Here is a 21,955-nt window from a genome sequence, read left to right as displayed (position 1 = left end):
GACTGGGGATGATTTCTATATGTGAGGAGACATATTACACTGCAGGGGCTGGGGATGATTTCTATATGTGAGGAGACATATTTCACTGCAGGGGCTGGGGATGATTTCTATATGTGAGGAGACATATTTCACTGCACGGGCTGGGGATGATTTCTATATGTGAGGAGACATACTGCACTGCACTGGCTGGGGATAATTTCTATATGTGAGGAGACATATTACACTGCAGGGGCTAGGGATGATCTATATATGTGAGGAGACATATTACACTGCAGGGACTGGGGATGATTTCTATATGTGAGGAGACATATTACACTGCAGAGGCTGGGGATGATTTCTATATGTGAGGAGACATATTACACTGCAGGGGCTGGGGATGATTTCTATATGTGAGGAGACATATTTCACTGCAGGGGCTGGGGATGATTTCTATATGTGAGGAGACATACTGCACTGCAGGGGCTGGGGATGATTTCTATATGTGAGGAGACATACTGCACTGCACTGGCTGGGGATAATTTCTATATGTGAGGAGACATATTACACTGCAGGGGCTGGGGATGATCTCTATATGTGAGGAGACATATTACACTGCAGGGGCTGGGGATGATTTCTATATGTGAGGAGACATATTTCACTGCAGGGGCTGGGGATGATTTCTATATGTGAGGAGACATACTGCACTGCAGGGGCTGGGGATGATTTCTATATGTGAGGAGACATACTGCACTGCAGGGGCTGGGGATGATTTCTATATGTGAGGAGACATATTACACTGCAGGGGCTGGGGATGATCTCTATATGTGAGGAGACATATTTCACTGCAGGGGCTGGGGATGATTTCTATATGTGAGGAGACATATTACACTGCAGGGGCTGGGGATGATTTCTATATGTGAGGAGACATACTGCACTGCAGGGGCTGGGGATGATTTCTATATGTGAGGAGACATATTACACTGCAGCGGCTGGGGATGATTTCTATATGTGAGGAGACATATTACACTGCAGGGGCTGGGGATGATTTCTATATGTGAGGAGACATATTACACTGCAGGGACTGGGGATGATTTCTATATGTGAGGAGACATATTACACTGCAGGGGCTGGGGATGATTTCTATATGTGAGGAGACATATTTCACTGCAGGGGCTGGGGATGATTTCTATATGTGAGGAGACATATTTCACTGCACGGGCTGGGGATGATTTCTATATGTGAGGAGACATACTGCACTGCACTGGCTGGGGATAATTTCTATATGTGAGGAGACATATTACACTGCAGGGGCTGGGGATGATTTCTATATGTGAGGATACATATTACACTGCAGGGGCTGGTGATGATTTCTATATGTGAGGAGACATATTACACTGCAGGGACTGGGGATGATTTCTATATGTGAGGAGACATATTACACTGCAGGGGCTGGGGATGATTTCTATATGTGAGGAGACATATTTCACTGCAGGGGCTGGGGATGATTTCTATATGTGAGGAGACATATTTCACTGCACGGGCTGGGGATGATTTCTATATGTGAGGAGACATACTGCACTGCACTGGCTGGGGATAATTTCTATATGTGAGGAGACATATTACACTGCAGGGGCTGGGGATGATCTCTATATGTGAGGAGACATATTACACTGCAGGGACTGGGGATGATTTCTATATGTGAGGAGACATATTACACTGCAGGGGCTGGGGATGATTTCTATATGTGAGGAGACATATTACACTGCAGGGGCTGGGGATGATTTCTATATGTGAGGAGACATATTTCACTGCAGGGGCTGGGGATGATTTCTATATGTGAGGAGACATACTGCACTGCAGGGGCTGGGGATGATTTCTATATGTGAGGAGACATATTACACTGCAGGGGCTGGGGATGATCTCTAAATGTGAGGAGACATATTTCACTGCAGGGGCTGGGGATGATTTCTATATGTGAGGAGACATATTACACTGCAGCGGCTGGGGATGATTTCTATATGTGAGGAGACATACTGCACTGCAATGGCTGGGGATAATTTCTATATGTGAGGAGACATATTACATTGCAGGGGCTGGGGATGATTTCTATATGTGAGGAGACATATTACACTGCAGGGGCTGGGGATGATCTCTATATGTGAGGAGACATATTACACTGCACGGGCTGGGGAGGATTTCTATATGTGAGGAGACATATTACACTGCAGGGGCTGGGGATGATTTCTATATGTGAGGAGACATATTACACTGCAGGGGCTGGGGATGATTTCTATATGTGAGGAGACATACTGCACTGCACGGGCAGGGGATGATTTCTATATGTGAGGAGACATATTACACTGCAGGGGCTGGGGATGATTTCTATATGTGAGGAGACATATTACACTGCAGGGGCTGGGGATGATTTCTATATGTGAGGAGACATATTTCACTGCAGGGGCTGGGGATGATTTCTATATGTGAGGAGACATACTGCACTGCAGGGGCTGGGGATGATTTCTATATGTGAGGAGACATATTACATTGCACGGGCTGGGGATGATTTCTATATGTGAGGAGACATATTACACTGCAGGGGCTGGGGATGATTTCTATATGTGAGGAGACATATTACACTGCAGGGGCTGGGGATGATTTCTATATGTGAGGAGACATATTTCACTGCAGGGACTGGGGATGATTTCTATATGTGAGGAGACATACTGCACTGCAGGGGCTGGGGATGATTTCTATATGTGAGGAGACATATTACACTGCAGGGGCTGGGGATGATCTCTAAATGTGAGGAGACATATTTCACTGCAGGGGCTGGGGATGATTTCTATATGTGAGGAGACATATTACACTGCAGCGGCTGGGGATGATTTCTATATGTGAGGAGACATACTGCACTGCAATGGCTGGGGATAATTTCTATATGTGAGGAGACATATTACATTGCAGGGGCTGGGGATGATTTCTATATGTGAGGAGACATATTACACTGCAGGGGCTGGGGATGATCTCTATATGTGAGGAGACATATTACACTGCACGGGCTGGGGATGATTTCTATATGTGAGGAGACATATTACACTGCAGGGGCTGGGGATGATTTCTATATGTGAGGAGACATATTACACTGCAGGGGCTGGGGATGATTTCTATATGTGAGGAGACATACTGCACTGCACGGGCAGGGGATGATTTCTATATGTGAGGAGACATATTACACTGCAGGGGCTGGGGATGATTTCTATATGTGAGGAGACATATTACACTGCAGGGGCTGGGGATGATTTCTATATGTGAGGAGACATATTTCACTGCAGGGGCTGGGGATGATTTCTATATGTGAGGAGACATACTGCACTGCAGGGGCTGGGGATGATTTCTATATGTGAGGAGACATATTACATTGCACGGGCTGGGGATGATTTCTATATGTGAGGAGACATATTGCACTGCAGGGGCTGGGGATGATCTCTATATATGTGAGGAGACATATTTCACTGCAGGGGCTGGGGATGATTTCTATATGTGAAGAGACATATTACTATGCAGCGGCTGGGGATGATTTCTATATGTGAGGAGACATATTACACTGCAGGGGCTGGGGATGATTTCTATATGTGAAGAGACATATTACTATGCAGCGGCTGGGGATGATTTCTATATGTGAGGAGACATATTACACTGCAGGGGCTGGGGATGATTTCTATATGTGAGGAGACATATTACACTGCAGGGGCTGGGGATGATTTCTATATGTGAGGAGACATATTACACTGCAGGGGCTGGGGATGATCTCTATATATGAGGAGACATATTACACTGCAGGGGCTGGGGATGATTTCTATATGTGAGGAGACATATTACACTGCAGGGGCTGGGGATGATTTCTATATGCGAGGAAACATATTACACTGCAGGGGCTGGGGATGATTTCTATATGCGAGGAAACATATTACACTGCAGGGGCTGGGGATGATTTCTATATGTGAGGAGACATATTACACTGCACGGGCTGGGGATGATTTCTATATGTGAGGAGACATATTACACTGCAGGGGCTGGGGATGATTTCTATATGTGAGGAGACATATTACACTGCAGGGGCTGGGGATGATTTCTATATGTGAGGAGACATATTACACTGCAGGGGCTGGGGATGATTTCTATATGTGAGGAGACATATTACACTGCACGGGCTGGGGATGATTTCTATATGTGAGGAGACATATTACACTGCAGGGGCTGGGGATGATTTCTATATGTGAGGAGACATATTACACTGCAGGGACTGGGGATAATTTCTATATGTGAGGAGACATATTACACTGCAGGGGCTGGGGGTGATTTCTATATGTGAGGAGACATATTACACTGCAGGGGCTGGGGATGATTTCTATATGTGAGGAGACATATTACACTGCAGGGGCTGGGGATGATTTCTATATGTGAGGAGACATATTACACTGCAGGGGCTGGTGGTATATAGACTACAGGGAATACATATCATACTGGGGATGATTTCTATGTGTGAAGGGGGACTCCTGAATGACATGCTGGGAGTTGTAGTCCCTGTTATGTGTGTGTATGCCAGTGTTTCCCAACCAGGGAATGCTGGGAGTAGTAGTTTTGCAACATCTGGAGGCACCCTGGTTGGGAAACACTGGTGTAACATGATGTGTATACTGAATAGGCTAGAACAGTGTTTCCCAACCAGTGTGCCTCCAGCTGTTGCAAATCTACAACTCCCAGCATGCCCAAAGTCTGTCAGGGCATGCTGGGAGTTGTAGTTTTGCAACAGCTGGAAGCACACTGGTTTGGAAACACTAGCATAAACACACATAACAGGGACTACAACTCCCAGCATGTCATTCAGGAGATCCCCCCCCCCCCCCCCTCACACATAAAAATCATCCCCAGCATGATATTTATTCCCCTGCAGTCTATACATCCCCAGCCCTGTATTATGTCTCCTTCACACACGTCCTATCTCCCTCCCTCCCCTCCCCCCATGCAAACTTGAAACCACCCCATGATAAGTTAGGTCCTGTGTAAACAGAGCTGGGAGGGGAGGGGCTGTGTCAGTCCTCATTGTCCCCCTCACGCTTCTCCTGGCTTACAGCACGGCACCCATGTGACCAGGCTCAAGCAGGACTGCTGTGATTGGTTCAGTGTGTGAGTGCTGTGATTGGTGAGCACTCACATATTGAGAACTATGAGGAAAGGAATGAGGATCTGACCACAGGCTGTAGAAGAAGTGTAGGTGGAGATGCTGGATTATGCAGCGCTTCCTGTCTAGAGAGAGATCACTGAAAAATTTACTTTCCGTTCCAGATGGGTTATGTGAGTATATTACAAAGTTATATAACTTTTTAAACTGTTGCTAACTGTATATAATTTTTCACCATTGGACTACTCCTTTAACCCCTTAAGGACGCAGGACGTAAATGTACGTCCTGGTGAGGTGGTACTTAACGCACCAGGACGTACATTTACGTCCTGTGCATAACCGCGGGCATCGGAGCGATGCCCGTGTCATGCGCGGCTGATCCCGGCTGCTGATCGCAGCCAGGGACCCGCCGGCAATGGCCGACGCCCGCGATCTCGCGGGCGTCCGCCATTAACCCCTCAGGTGCCGGGATCAATACAGATCCCGGCATCTGCGGGAGTTCGCGATTTAAATGAACGATCGGATCGCCCGCAGCGCTGCTGCGGGGATCCGATCATTCAGAACGCCGGACGGAGGTCCCCTCTCCCTCCTCCGTCCGGCTCCCGGTGTCTCCTGCTCTGGTCTGTGATCGAGCAGACCAGAGCAGGAGATGACCGATAATACTAATCTGTTCTATGTCCTATACATAGAACAGATCAGTATTAGCAATCATGGTATTGCTATGAATAGTCCCCTATGGGGACTATTCAAGTGTAAAAAAAAAATGTAAAAAAATGTAAAAGTAAAAGTAAAAAAAAAGTGAAAAATCCCCTCCCCCAATAAAAAAGTAAAACGTCCGTTTTTTCCTATTTTACCCCCAAAAAGCGTAAAAAACATTTTTTATAGACATATTTGGTATCGCCGCGTGCGTAAATATTGAAATAAAATGTTAATGATCCCGTACGGTGAACGGCGTGAACGAAAAAAAAAAAGTCCAAAATTCCTACTTTTTTAATACATTTTATTAAAAAAAAAATTATAAAAAATGTATTAAAAGTTTTTTATATGCAAATGTGGTATAAAAAAAAAGTAAAGATCATGGCGCAAAAAATGAGCCCCCATACCGCCACTTATACGGAAAAATTTAAAAGTTAGAGGTCATCAAAATAAAGGGATTATAAACGTACTAATTTGGTTAAAAAGTTTGTGATTTTTTTTAAGCGCAAAAATAATATAAAAGTATATAATAATGGGTATCATTTTAATCGTATTGACCCTCAGAATAAAGAACACACGTCATTTTTACCATAAATTGTACGGCGTGAAAATAAAACCTTCCAAAATTAGCAAAATTGCGTTTTTCGTTTTAATTTCCCCACAAAAATAGTGTTTTTTGATTGCGCCATACATTTTATGACATAATGAGTGATGTCATTACAAAGGACAACTGGTCGCGCAAAAAACAAGCCCTCATACTAGTCTGTGGATGAAAATATAAAAGAGTTATGATTTTTAGAAGGCGAGGAGGAAAAAATGAAAACGTAAAAATTAAATTGTCTGAGTCCTTAAGGCCAAAATGGGCTGAGTCCTTAAGGGGTTAAAGCATCACTTTAAAAAACCTTTTAATATGGTCAGGCTCTGATCAGAGACTACCAAACTATAAAGAGTCAAGAGAAACTTTTCATTTATTGGTTCACTCCCCAGCCTGCTGCTCTTCCCATGTCTGTGAATAAAATAGGCTGAATTTGAAGTGTACGGAGCCCGTCTTATGGAAAGAGAAGCAAAGAGCAGCAACCCCTGGGAGTGAAGTGACAGTAAGGGTATGTTCACACTAAGGAAATTCAGTAAGAAAAATGTCTTTACTGAATTCTTCTGTGGATCCACAATCCTCCTGTCCATGGTCAATTAAGCAGAAATTATATGGAATCATTTACGGCAATTTGCCACAAATATTAGCGCCATTCCATTGAGAAACAGGACTTCTCTAGCGAATTCTGATGGAAGACTGAACATGTTCAATCTTCAGGCAGAATTCAGATCCACATCAGAAGTTCCATAGTGGAACCCCCACTGTTTGCAAAGTCAATGGGATTGTGGGGCTCTGAGGAATTCCTGGCAGACATTCCTCATGGATTCCACCTTGCAATTTCATATGAACATACCTTAATGCTATAACTGCTCCTTCCCTGCATGTGGAGCAACACAGAGCTGCTTATAGCTCCAGTATCTTGCATCATTTCTTTCTATTTCTGTTGAAGCAACATCTTGTGGCTAAGACATGACATTGCAACTAATTAAGCACGTGATAAAATCAGGACGACCACTATGAGGCTAGGATTAGGTTTTTGCATTGCGTTTTTTTTTAGGCTTAAAAACGCCAGAAAAAACGCCAGAAAAACTGTCACACTTTTTTCCCTGTGTTTTTTCTTGTGTTTTTACCTTTGTGTGGAATCTCCCTTTTTGGACCCTTTGTGTGTGTGTTTTTTAATAAAAGGATGCAGTAGGGATGGAAAAAAAATGTATTTAACAAAAAAAAAAATTATAATGACATTTTAATTCATTTTTAATAAATTGTGTATGTGTGTGTTTCCCTTTTTTCCTCTATTTTTTAGGTAGTACTACTACTTCCAGCATGGAACGGTCTATACAGCGCTCCCATCTCTGCTCTGTAGTCTGGCCGGCCAGTGATGTGAATAGAAATTCACATCACTCATTTATATTTTCAGCCCAGAGTGGGGATTTGCCAGACGGTTGAAGCCAATCCCCGCTCTCAGAGGGAAATATGAAGGAGTGATGTTCTATTCATATCACTGGCCGGCCAGAGTATAGTGCAGAGATGTGAGCGCAGGTGAAAGCTGCTGTAGTACCTGCATTAATGGACAGATTGCAGCATGTAACTTCTGACACCTGTTGCAATCTGTCTATTAATGCAGGTACTACAGCTCCCAGCATTGAGCAGAGTGTGCTCCATGTTGTGAGCAGTAGTACCTGCAGTTAAGGAAAGATGACAGCTGACACCCGCTGTGATCCTCCTGTATAATGTATAGATGCGGCCGGCCACTCTTCTATGGTCCCCTGCACTGACGTATATATATATATATATATATATATATATATATTTATATATATATATATATATATATATATATATATATATATGTATATACACCTATTCATATTTCCCACAGAGAGTTGTGATTGGCTGGAACTATCTGACCAATCACAGCTCTCTGTGGGAAATATGAATTGGTGTATATATATGTCAGTATAGGGGACCATAGAAGAGCGGCTGGCCGCATCTGTACATTATACAGGAGGATCGCAACGAACCCGAGGTGATCTGTCAATTAGTACATGTACTACTACTCCCATCATGGAACAGTGTGTTCCATGCTGGGAGTAGTAGTACTACCTAAAAATGTTAGGGAAAAAAGTGAAAAACACACACACACACACACACACTTAATTTTTATTATTGTTGGCTACATTTTTAGTGCCCTGCCCGCACACATAAATTGATCCCTGTTTAAAAATTAATCAAAATTTCCTAATAAAAAAGAAACATTTAATTAAATACAATTTTTTCCATCACTACTGTATCTTTTTTATTATTTCTTTTAATGGTACCCCACAAAATTTTATTTAAAAAAGTATCTCTATCACTTTTTTGGTCCAAAAAAGAATAAAAAGCATCGCATGGCATTTTTCTTGGCGTTTTATCACTTCCATAGACTTCTATGGGAAGAAAACGCTAAGATTTTCCCGATAAAAATGCCAAACTAGGATTTGGAGGGCATTTTGGAAAACTAGCCTCTGAGCCCAAAATAGCAAAAAAAAAAAAAAAACACAAAATTAAAAAACGCCAAGTGGATCTGGCATTTTGCAGTTTAATATTGACTTGCAGCTAACATCTGGCTTCATGCTTTTTTTGCGTATAAAAAACTTTTCTATACATGCTGCGACTTTTAGATTTTTGCTTATTTCAAAGCACATTTCTGAAATCTGGTCATGTAGTAATTTTTAACTACATTACTTTGCAGTGGTCATGTATTTATCAAATAAATCAATAATCTCTATTTATGAAGAATAAAGTTGCATCTCCATTTAAAAGTCACATATGTATACGTCTGCAGAAAATTAACACCCACTTTAACAACTGTTCTTGTTCTGCATCATGAAACAAAGCTACTAGGTTAATGTTAATTATAGAAAAAATTTATTATATAACTAATAACTCTATTCTTTTTAAGTTTGAAAATACACACTGCACACCTTGTTAATTTTAGAACATGTACATGCTGGCGTGCCCACTAAATTTTAAAATTAATGTTGTGTTATAATAGAATAAGGCACAAAATAAATGTGTAAGCATTTTTACAGGCTACGTAAATAACCAATATGTTGCATAAAAATGTTTCCTTAAAAGAAAAAAAAGAAACATTCATAAGAATAAAGCTTCATGCACATTTTGGGGTGTGTACTGAGCCATTTTTTCTTTTTGTGGCTTCACTATTGATAATGTGCCTGTTGGTGCTGCGCTGTCTTCCTTCCTGATGTAATCTCCGGCCTCAGCACAGCGACGCAATTCTCCGCCCACAAATATCACAAAATGCGGGCTCAAAATTAAACAAGAAAGCCTCCAGAGTATGGATATTCATGGGACAGCATAGAATAGTATGTTTTTAAAATTTTCTTTATTTCTTAGGAGTGCAGCTATTTAGTGCCAGGCAGGCCAGTCAGTGTGTCACCCGATGCAGTACACCCCCCGCTCCCCATCACTCTCTAGCAACGCTACTGGTAATAAAGGGTAGATAAAGAACTTCGGCTATTAACAAAAGGGAAATTATTTCTGCATTAAAAAATGCTTTTGTAAGCAGGTTAATTAAGCTTGGTTCACACAGTCGGAAAATGCGCAGGAATGTTAGCGCGGAAAACAGGTATGGACATTTCGCACATCTGACTAACCGGCAAGTGCTAGAACCACTCGGAAATGCGCAGTCTCATAGGTGACAAGCATTTTCTTGCAATATCCACAGAAAAAATAGTCCAATCTTTCTGCGAATGCCGAAATCTGAATTTCCATGGCAGAGGTTCTATCATGTGAACAGTGCTGCAGAATCCGTAAAATATCCATGCGGAATATTAATGCAGAATTCTGCACAGACATTTTTTCGTGTGAACATAGCCTAAAAGTGAACTCTAGTCACACCTAACAGGTAAGTAAGAGTTTCTAGTTGTTATCGGAGACCCCTCCTTTATGATGTCGATATGCCTAAATGCCTACAATGCCTCCAAGTGTTAGAGATACAGTTTATGTGTTACCACATTATTATTTTTAGGAAAGTTTCACAGTATTTTCTCTATCATTTTCTGGCCTTGTGATACATGATCATTTTTTTCATCATCTTCTATTTCCCTCCTACTTTCCCTCCTTCCCTTTCCAATATCATGTGAGCGCAGAATCTTTGACCTTGATACGTGGCCTACGTAGCACTATACTTTGTTTGCCACTTTATGCATTGTTATGCCTGCCTCGTAGAACTCTGTGACTCATATGTGTTTGTTAATTAACTCATTAAAAATGAGATTTTGAAAACAAAACAAAACATTTTTTTCATCATTTTTAACCATACTAACCTATGGATTTTATAAATGGATTTGGGAGCTTTCTGAATCAGTCATATGAAACTATGGCACAGACCTCTCTCAGCTGTGATTGCCCATGACTAAAGCATAAACAATTATGTCTGTGTGCCTGTAGGAGGTGTGTGCACAGGATTTTGACAAGCCTCCAGGCAAAGTGTATTGTAATAAGCAGTCAGAGGTGAGCTGTTGTCTGTCAGTCAAAAGTAACCCCATACTTGTGGGAGGAAGAGTGTGCCTGTGGGATGTAGAACTGTCAAGTCAAATTAAATATCATAAACTCTAAAAATAAAATTTTGTAACAGAACAATTGCATATGAAAGCTTTAGGCTACACAAAAGAAAGCAGGAGCATGTGTTTTATTTATAAAATGGCCTTGCATTCTTCGCGATCATGGTACAAAATATGGGTTACAAGCAACTTCTTTAATCTGGTTATTCTGTATTTTCTTTTTGCTTTGGCTACTGTTCTAAAGATACATATTTTTTTTACAATATCATATATCACATCTTTACTCTCTAATTTGCCGTGGATACATGTAAAGCCTATGTCTTGTGAAGGGTCTGAGGAAGTTGAGCCTTACTCAAAGCTGAGTCCATTAAAGGGGCACTCTTTAAGGGATTCATGTGCTGAAGTAGGTCCCTATTTTTGCACATATTTAGGCACATATTTTGAGATGTAAACGAAAACAGACACTTTTTGGGCTATAGTTTAAAACAAAAAGGGCTGCAAATGTGGCCAACAATCGGCCAAATTTTTTTGTTAAAAGGGTAACCAAAGAGCACATAAGCAAAAAAAAGGCTCAAAATACCTAGCCATTAAAAGTGAAATGGAATGAGCCAAATGTAAATGAGCACTTTAAAGGAGTACACCGGTGAAAATTAACTTACCCCCTATACACAGGATAGGGGATAAGCAGCAGGGTCTCGTCTCAGTGATCACGGGGGCCCCAGTGGTCGGACCCCACGCAATCACCGGGACGGGACCCCGGCACTCTCAGTAAGGAGCATGTGTCCTCTACCAATAGATGGCACAGGCTCCATTTATTTCTATGAGAGCACTGATGATGCTGGGTCTTTTTGGTGCTCCCATAGGAATGAATGGAGCGTGTACCAACTGCAGAACGTGCTCCTCACTGCCTCGTGACCAGTGGGAGATCTGACCACTTGGTCCCCCCATGATCTTCAGAATGAATAAATATCTAATGAATGATATTTAGACAGTTAATTAGATTGATGAGAGGGAAAAGATGGGCTATGGGTTTAGTTCCCCAGTACCCATTTAAGGTCATGAGTGTCGTCTCTGGTCCTTTACCTGACATGTAAACCTATAGCATAAATGAGTGGGGAAAATGTAATTATTTCTTTAGGCAGTCTTTCTCATTAGCACAAGATGAAAAGTTTTACAATCATCTCCTTAACCAATGCAGTTTGGTCATTGATCGCTGGATTTCATGTTCACCCAATCCTCCACACTCCATAATTCTTTCTCTTTACTTGATTATCCTAGATTAAAAGGGTATACCAGCATTTTAAAACACATGCCCTATCCACAGTGTAGGGGATAAGTGCCTGATCATGGGGAGGTCCAACCTATGAACCTTCACGATCTTCAGAATGACACCCTGGCTGTCCCTGTGCATGGAGCATGGAGAATGCAATAGTGAGGTGTGTCAACCCCACTCTGTGCACATGGAGAGCCAGGGTTCAATTCTGAAGATCGTGAAGGTTCATAGGTTGGACCTCCCCATGATCAGGCACTTATCCCCTACACTGTGGATAGGGCATGTGTTTTAAAATGCTGGTATACCCTTTTAATCTAGGATAATCAAGTAAAGAGAAAGAATTATGGAGTGTGGAGGATTGGGTGAACATGAAATCCAGCGATCAATGACCAAACTGCATTGGTTAAGGAGATGATTGTAAAACTTTTTATCTTGTGCTAATGAGAAAGACTGCCTAAAGAAATAATTACATTTTCCCCACTCATTTATGCTATAGGTTTACATGTCAGGTAAAGGACCAGAGACGACACTCATGACCTTAAATGGGTACTGGGGAACTAAACCCATAGCCCATCTTTTCCCTCTCATCAATCTAATTAACTCTCTAAATATCATTCATTAGATATTTAGAGCAGTTTCTACTCTTTGATTGTCACTTACATGCATGAAGTGAGGGAATGACATCATCCAGCCATCCACTCTGGCTCTGTCCAAATCTCTCTCTGAAAGCAGCCCCACCCTACTGAGAGACACAGACCATGTGGTTTCTGTCTGTACTGATGAGTTATGCTCTTTTTAGTGCTGGGAGTTGTGTCTCGGACCAATCAGATACTAAACCGTTCTCTACTGCTCAGAGCAGGAGGGTGGGAGCTGGTAAAGTAGAGCTGCAATGATTTCTGATAGATGTACTCAAGGGGAGAAAATGATGGCAAAGAATATCACAGCCAGTGAAGACCACAGGACAGGATGGTTTACACAGAACGTATCCAGGAAGTGTGTACCCTTTTTACAGTTAATACACAGTATGAAGTCATTTTTCACGATTATAATGCATCCTGCCACAAAGCAAAGAATGTTACAGCTTTTCTTCAAGAAAGACATTTCACCTCAATGATTTTATGGTCAAACATCTTCCTGTAAAGCTGAACTATGAATTCAGATCCAGCATGATGAAGAATATTGTTTTTTGTCAGTGAAGTAAATGTGTCAAAGATTGTAGGCATCAAAAAAAAAAAAAAAAAACTCAAAGAGGAACAAGAAAGTACTATTTCACATTTTATTTGTGAACAGGCCTGGAATCAGTTTGCTCCTTTCACTGTGTAGTGGATGTGCATCCTTACTGCAACTCAGCACCCTTTCAGGTGAATGGAAGCTGAGCTGAAGTACTTAGGCCTTGCTACAGTGCAGTTGACCAAAACTGCTTCTGGACTTGTTTACTGTGTAGTATGAGTGATAAAAAGTTGATCGACCCTGATGCTGGGTATGGGAACCTCGGTAAATCAGTGATTGATGGTCAATTCTGAGAATAGACCATCATTTGTATTTGCCCATTATACTTGCCTGACCCCTCACTGGTCTAACTATGCTTATATTTACCCCTCAGTAAGTCATACCTGATCATCGTTATTCTCTGTTACAACCTTGATTGTTCTCTGGGACACCTTTTTTATTCAACATTTCCTAATATATTTTTCACTAATATATTTCTAGTGTATTCTTCTATAGTCATTTCCATACTGATTGTAACTCCAACTATTATCATATTTCACTCCTGTTATCTGGCCCAAGGTTTAAGTTGCCACTAACTTGTGCAATTGATTCACTGGATAACAGCTAAGTGCCTTGACCCTAACAGAAATAATGGGAAAGGTGCATGTTGTATGTCAGTTGTGCAGTCCAATCTTTTGGATGTTGATCAGTCAACACTGCCTGCCTTCTCATACTATTTAATGTCACCAGTGCTTATTAACATGGGTTATCACTACCACCAACTTGCATCTCAGGGGTCATGATAATTAGTGGATCGAGAGGCCAGCAGTGTTTCCCTTCCTATCTTGCTGTATTATACCAATCTGTCTTTTGTACTGTGCAAAACATTTGCTGTCCTATTTCTCTATGACTCTTATATCATTGTAGCCCAGATCAACATGTAATCCCTGCCATGCAGTTTTCTAAATAAAATCAAATATCACCTGCACTATTATTAGAAATATTGGTGCCCTATATGGACTAACATGAATACATTTGATAGGCATCTGAGGAAAAGAGAAGGTGAAGACATTACTGGCAAGTAAAGCAACAGTGACATTGTAGTTTCATGTAGCCCTTTATGTGAGTACCACTTCTATTGGCCTGAGGGTGGCCATATGTTCTCTTCTTGCTGAATGGCAAATGAGCCAATCCTGCCTTTTTATTTCTTGAACATTATTAGATGCAAACTGTGCAAAAAGTGAACGATTGTCCTTAAAGTGGACTTGTCATTTGTAAACACTTTTTATATAATGTAGATATTAACATTATATGTATATTTGCAATGTACATTGTTTAAAAAATGTGTATATTTTGGGTGAAAAAATGCTTTTTGTCTCTGCAGCTTTTTCTTGTGTGTCTGTGAAGAGACAAAATACAGGAAGTGTGGGTGGGAAAAGCAGGGCTTTGTGCAGGTTCTTGGCTTGTCAATCATCCTGCTGTGTGAGCCAGGGGCGTGTCATGGAGCATCAGTGCACAGAGCCTTGCATGTCTGACTCTTTAGACTCATACAGAGTGTTGTATATGACTTGCTTTAGGGCACTATTAGGCTATGTCCACATTGCCTCTGTGCTCTGTGTCCGTTTGGCTCTTTTTGTTTGCGCTGAATGGCCCCAAAATGGATCAGAGCACAACTGACACAATCAAGTTACCACCAGGTCCTGAAAGATCTTATTGATTTTAATGGGGTCCGTTGGGGATCTGGTAGTTTACCGGAGAAAAGAAATTGTGCATGCATCAGTGAAGGGTACGATGATTGGTACCCCACCTTCAGAAATTTTTTACATTTTCTATGGTATCAATAGGCCATTAATTTCTTACTGTGGAATACCCATTTAAGATCTAAAATGAGTCACTAAAAATACCAAACACAAGTACAAAAACAGATGCAGAGAACCTAGCAGATATGTCCAAATCACAAGAAAAGACTTGAAGGTATTTTAGAGAACTGGTTGTACAAGAATTGCTGCGGTTATGAAGAGACCATTTACTTGAGGACCAATCTACCCAGATGAAAAATCTTGTAATTATAACAAGGGCATTGGTCACTTAAGGGGATTTTAGTTTTCTATCCATTGTTTTTGCAAAATGTCAAATTTAGGAGACGTACTCTGAGTCTTAGACATACAATATACAATTACTCTTAGAAGTCCATTTAGTCCTCTGTCAGCACAGGATTGCTGTCTTTCTGACATCCAGTAACAATGGAGGTGTAAAGAATTCAAATTGCTGGTGGCTCCTTGGCTGCAGACGGTTTTTGTACTACAAACTTAATAAAGCAAAATTAAGTTTACCACCCATTGTATAAGGAGGAGGCAATCACATTAAAGAAACTTTAATAAATGATGGAAAAAGTTCATCTGTCTGTCTAGACATAATCGCTCTGCTTTGATGTGTATGTGGATGATATCATCATGCCTGACAGCTAAGATTGTTTGCAATCTCATTCTCTATGCCACTTCAAGGACTCTTAACCTCTCTAGAGGCTAGCCGTACAGCCACTAATTATTACCCAGTGTTCACATCTAATTGTAATAAATGCTTAATAGTCAATGTAAACCTATTTACAATATTTACTATATTTATTTTGACCCAGGTTTATGTGGATTCTCTTGTTTGTAAACATTTATTTGTGAAAACCATCTCAAAAGTGAAAGCAATCTAAATGACATTATACATTAGACATTGATTTTACAATATTATTGGATTTAAAGTATGAAAGCAAAATATAAATTATTTAGGCCCTCTAGGAACCCTGACCTGAATGTACAGTATACCATGGATTGTCATTCCTTAAGTCTCCATGTATATACACTTAGAAGGTTCAGATTGGCTGAACTTGCCCATGCATCAGCACCTGAATACTGTTTTCAGGGCAGACTAACAACACTCAGGGCCCCCAGACCAAAAAAAAAACAAAACAAGGGCCCCCTGCAATGCTCTGCCACTGATCACACTTCTGCCATTCCCCTATTCCTCCCAAATCCCTACACACAAAATAAACAAAAATGTAACACTTTAACATAGGTAAAATTATTTTCCATAATACTAGTACACAAGCAGAATATATACCACCTCACAATATTTCTACATAGTACTGAATAAAACCACTATGCACAGATCAGTATACTATACAGGATCTGTATGCTATATAAGTGATTATATACAGGACCATATAGCAGTAGATACCAGCTGTACATAGAACTGTATACACTATAAGTGATTATATATAAGACCATATGGCAGCAGATATCTGCTGTACACAGGACACTCTTTCCTTTTCTTCTCCGTTCGGAACAAACCGCCATGTCAATCTCTTAACATCTGCAGGACAAACGTGTAAGACTTTTCATTTTTCCAGTAACCCCCCCCCCCCCTCCTCTACACAATCTTACCATCTATAGGCCCGCAAACTGTAATAATTCCCTCTTTGGTGTCCTGTACAGTAAAAGGGCATGTGGGTACATAGCCAGGTAAAAAGGTAGGTAGATCAGGAAGCCAGATATGTAGGTAGGTGACTAGCCAGATAGGTAGGTAGGTAGCCAGGCATGTAGGTAGGTGACTAGCTAGTTAGTTAGGCAACCATGTATGAAGGCAAGGTATGTATATAGTTAGGTAGTTATATAGCCAGGTATGTAGGTAGGTAGCAAGCTATGTAGATAGGCAGTTAGGCAGCCAGGTATGTAGGTAGTTAAATAGCCAGGTATGTATATAAGTATTTAGGCATCCAGGTATAAAGTTAGGTAGCCAGGTAGTTAGTCAAGTAGGTAGCCAGCACCTCCCTCCACCCAGTGGTGGATCCAGAGTCCAATCTCGGGAGGAGCACTATCAGTGTATTATGTGTTAGTGGACAGAAAATAAGGTGTTGCTTACAGAAGTTACAGTTAGGTAATGTCCCCAGGAGGTAGTGGCCCCTAGTAGATCATGCCTCCAGGTAGTTAATGTCCCCCAGGTAGGTAGTCATGCCCCCTGTAGGTAAATCCCCCAAATAGTTCCCCCTGTATGAAAACCCCCAATGTAGGTAGTAGGTAGCCCTCCTATTAGTTTTGTAGTTTGACCCCATATTAGCTAGGCAGGACCATAGTAGATAGTCCCCCACATTAGCTAGGCAGCATATGTCCCCCACATTTGCTAGACAGGAATATAGTAAATAGTCCCCTACATTATCTAGGCATCAGAAGTCCTCCACATTTGGTAGGCAACAGAGTTCCTCCACATTAGGTGTAGGCAGCAGAATGCCCCCACATAAGGTGTGGGCAGCAGAGTTCCAACACATTAGGATAAGGCAACAGAGTTCCCCCACATTAGGTGTAGGCCACAGAGTTCCCCCACAGTAGGGGTTAGCAGCAGAGTTCCCCCACAGTAGGTTTAGTAAGCAGGGTTTCCCCACAGTAGGTGTAGTCAAAAGCGTTCCCCCAAAGTAGGTGTAGTCAGCAACATTCCCCCACAATATGTGTAGTCAGCAGCGTTCCCCTAGAGTAGGTGCAGGCAGCAGAGTTCCCCCACATTAGGTGCAGGCAGCAGAGTTCCCCCACATTAGGTGTAGGCAGCAGAGTCCCCCAACATTGGTATAGGCAGCAGAGTCTCCCCACATTAGGTATAGGCAGCAGAGTTGCCCCATATAAGGTGTAGTCAGCAGAGTTCCCCCACAGTAGGTGTAGATAGCAGAGTTCTCTAACAGTAGGTGTGGTCAGCAGTGTTCCCCCCACAGTAGGTGTAGGAAGCAACATTCCCCCGCAGTAGGTGTAGGCAGCAGAGTTTTCCCACAGTAGGTGTAGGCTAAAGAGTTCCCTCACAGTAGGTGTGGGCAGCAGAGTCCCCCCACATTTGGTATAGGCAGCAGAGTCCCCCACATTAGGTATAGACAGCAGAGTTCCTCCACATTAGGTATATGCTTACCTTATTATGTCACACGCAGTGATCTCCTCAGTAACAGGGACTCGCGTTTTCCATCATCCACAGTGCAGGCGCCGATGAGTAACGTCATCGGCGCCTGCACTAGGTGGGAGGAGGCTTTCTGCTGTATGTGCTTGAGCCGCACATACAGCAGAAAGCAGTGCGGTCTGCCTGGGGATCCGGGACAAGTGTCCTGGATCCTCAATAGCGGCGGCGGGCCCTTTGCCCAGTTGGGCCCTCAGGCCACGTCCGAATGGACCGGCAGATCAGTTCGCCCCTGCCTTAGATGCTGCAGTCAATTACAGCCATGAAATCTACAGAGCTTTTTTTTGTTCTAAAGGCTCAAAATAAACCAGACCTTAAAGCATGTGTCATGACATGTCAAACTTTCTACATGTTAACAGTTTAGATCACACTGGGTCTCAGTCCTGAGACCTGCTGCAATTGTGAGAAATATTAGGCTGAAGTGTGTAGTAGCCCAGTTCAATCCAAAGCTGGCCACTAGATCTGACTTATCCACTCCATAGACTAGTGCACTTTAGTTGGCTATTATTTACGATTGCAGCCGGTCTCAGGACGATCGTGAGTAATTGCCAGCTGAAGTCTGTGGCAGAGGCTATTGCCCCCCAGATTTCTCAATTAAATCCAATACATTCACTGTATTCTATGGAGGGAATGAGTTGGATATAGTGGCTGACCCAGGGACTGAGACTTCGTGCAATCTAAACTTTTAAAATGTCTGAACGAATTAAATTTATATGAATCTGAAATCCTTCAGTTTTCCTTCTAACTGCTGATCCACATTAAAGTCACTTTGGCCCTGATTTACTAAGAGTGGAGTGTAATTTTATTTGGGGGTTTTTATTCCCTACAAGTATTTTTACACCTGCTCTGAGCTGTGGGCTTTCCAGAGCACAAATCCACCACATTTTCTGTCAAAACCTTAGTAAATATGTTGGTATTTTTTTTTAAATGTCTGCAACATGACCCCTTTTCATGGTTTTCTGAGTAAAATGGAAAGTTGGTCAAGCTTTTACATTTGTTGGGGCAAATTCTGGTGCAGACACAATTTGTGGGAAAATTCTAGCGCACAACCCGACAAAACAGGTCGAGTTTACCATACTAAATCAGGGCCATAGTTTTCTTTGTGGGTTATGTGTTTCAGACAGGTATCTTTCCATGGTATTTTCTATCTTGTATTTGGTGATTTTCCCTACGTTTTGCTTTTTTGCACATGCCCTGAGCTGTTGGGTTTTCCAGAGCTCAAATCCACTACATTTTATGTGGAAACATTTGTAAACCTAGCCACGGAGTAAACCTAGCTCCGGAGATCTGGATGACTCGGGGGGCTGCAGGAGCGATTGCGGGGGTCCCCAGAAGTGGGACCGCTGCGATCAGACATCTTATCCCCTATCCTTGGATAAGGGATAAGATGTCTAGGGGCGGAGTACCCCTTTAATGGATCCCCTAGGGGTAGGGCAAGGATTATGCAGGGGTACGGCAATTTGCTGAAAAATAATGGCCATGCATTGGCCAGTATTTGTCAGCGCAGAGCGGGGATTGGACGCCACAGTCCCATGGCAGCTCACTATATTGTACCGTGGCCGGAGCTTTACGTGAGCTACAGTGGCTGCCGGGCCTGATGTGTGATGTCCCTGACATTGTGCGGAGGTGTCGGCACAGCGCAAAAGGACGTCACCTTTCAGTGCGGTCTTCCGATTCCTGCCGAATGGGATGTTAAACTAAGTGTAACACCACAGTATGGGAGGGTGTTATTGTATGTATCTCATATATTGGCCCAGGGGGATTGGAAGGGGGAATAATGGCACAAGGGGATTAAGATGTGGGGGGGGGGGGATAATGGCAAAAGGGGATTAAGATGGAGGGGGGATGGGGATAATGGTAAAAGGGGATCAGAGGGAGGGGGGGATAATGGCACATGGAAATTAAGATGGAGGGGGGAATAATGGCACAAGAGGATTAAGTATCACTTAGAATAGCATTAGAAAGGAAAGCACACACCATTATGAAATTAAGTTCTTTTATGACTTATTTTTTCCACGGGTGCCCATCGCACGTAAGTTCTGCTCAAACTTTATACTTTTATAAAGTATACATTCACCCTTTGGGGGTACAGTCGCGAAAAAGGTTGAGAACCACTGCACTAGGAGGTCAGACTCTGATTTCCTGTGAACTATAAAATGACATTATTATCTACCACAGACCCCCTTCCCCCCATACTAGCTCAGAAATAGCTCTTTCAGCTCCATCTGCTGTATCTATGGGATCAGTATGTATATAGTAGTTATACACCTCTCCGGAGGTTGTGTTTAGACATTATATTTTTGGTAAGCATGGCAATTGTGCAAAGTATGGCAAAATATGTATTTTTTACCACAATTTTGAAATCTCACAGCAAACACAGCTATGGCTGTGTTCACGCGTTGCGTCTCATTAGTGGTACAGCAGCTAATTAACACATGCAATTTTGATACAAATGGCAAAAATCTCAGTAAAATTTGCGCCTTTTCATCAATCCAACGTGTGAACATAGCCTAAAGATGTCAGACCTTCATAAAAAACCTCAATTTTGAGTGTAGGTCAATTAACTTTCTCCTCATGGACATATTTCTCTCAAAAAAGCACCTTAACGACACAGGACGTATATTTACGTCCTCCGCCGGCTCCAGTGATATGTCGCGGGGTCACGCGGTGTCCCCGCGTCATATCGGGTCGGTCCCGGCGGCTATCAACGGCTGGGACCCGCGGCTAATACAGGACATCATCGATCGCGGTGATGCCCTGTATTAACCCTTCAGACACGGCGATCAAAGCTGACCGCCGCGTCTGAAGTGAAAGTGAAAGTATCCCACCTGCTCAGTCGGGCTGTTCGGGACCGCCGCAATGAAATTGCTGCGTACCGAACAGCTTACAGGACACCAGGAGGGCCCTTACCTGCCTCCTCGGTGTCCGATCAACGAATGACTGTTCCGTGCCTGAGATCCAGGCAGGAGCAGTCAAGCGCCGATAACACTGATCACAGGCGTGTTAATACACGCCAGTGATCAGCATGAGAGATCAGTGTGTGCAGTGTTATAGGTCCCTATGGAACCTATAACACTGCAAAAAAAACAAGTGTTATAGGGGTTGTACGCTGCCCTGGCTTGCGGAGGTCCGCTCACAGCGTCCGGAAGTTCATTACTCCGAACGCTGTGTGCGGGCTTCCGTGTTCGCGGCCAACGGACGTCACGAGGGGCCGGGCGTGACGTCACGTCCGGCGGCCGCGAACACGGAAGCCCGCACACAGCGTTCGGAGTAATGTACTTCCGGACGCTGTAAGCGGAGCTCCAAAAGTCAGGGCAGCGCACAACCCCTTTAATAAAGGTCATTTAACCACTTCCCTAATAAAAGTTTGAATCACCCCCCTTTTCCCATAAAAAAAATGAAACAGTGTAAAAAAATAAATAAATAAACATATGTGGTATCGCCGTGTGCGTAAATGTCCGAACTATAAAAATATATCA

Source organism: Hyla sarda, chromosome 7 (genome assembly GCF_029499605.1).
Source record: "Hyla sarda isolate aHylSar1 chromosome 7, aHylSar1.hap1, whole genome shotgun sequence".
Lineage (NCBI taxonomy): Eukaryota > Metazoa > Chordata > Amphibia > Anura > Hylidae > Hyla > Hyla sarda.
Note: the sequence above shows the minus strand (reverse complement) of the source record.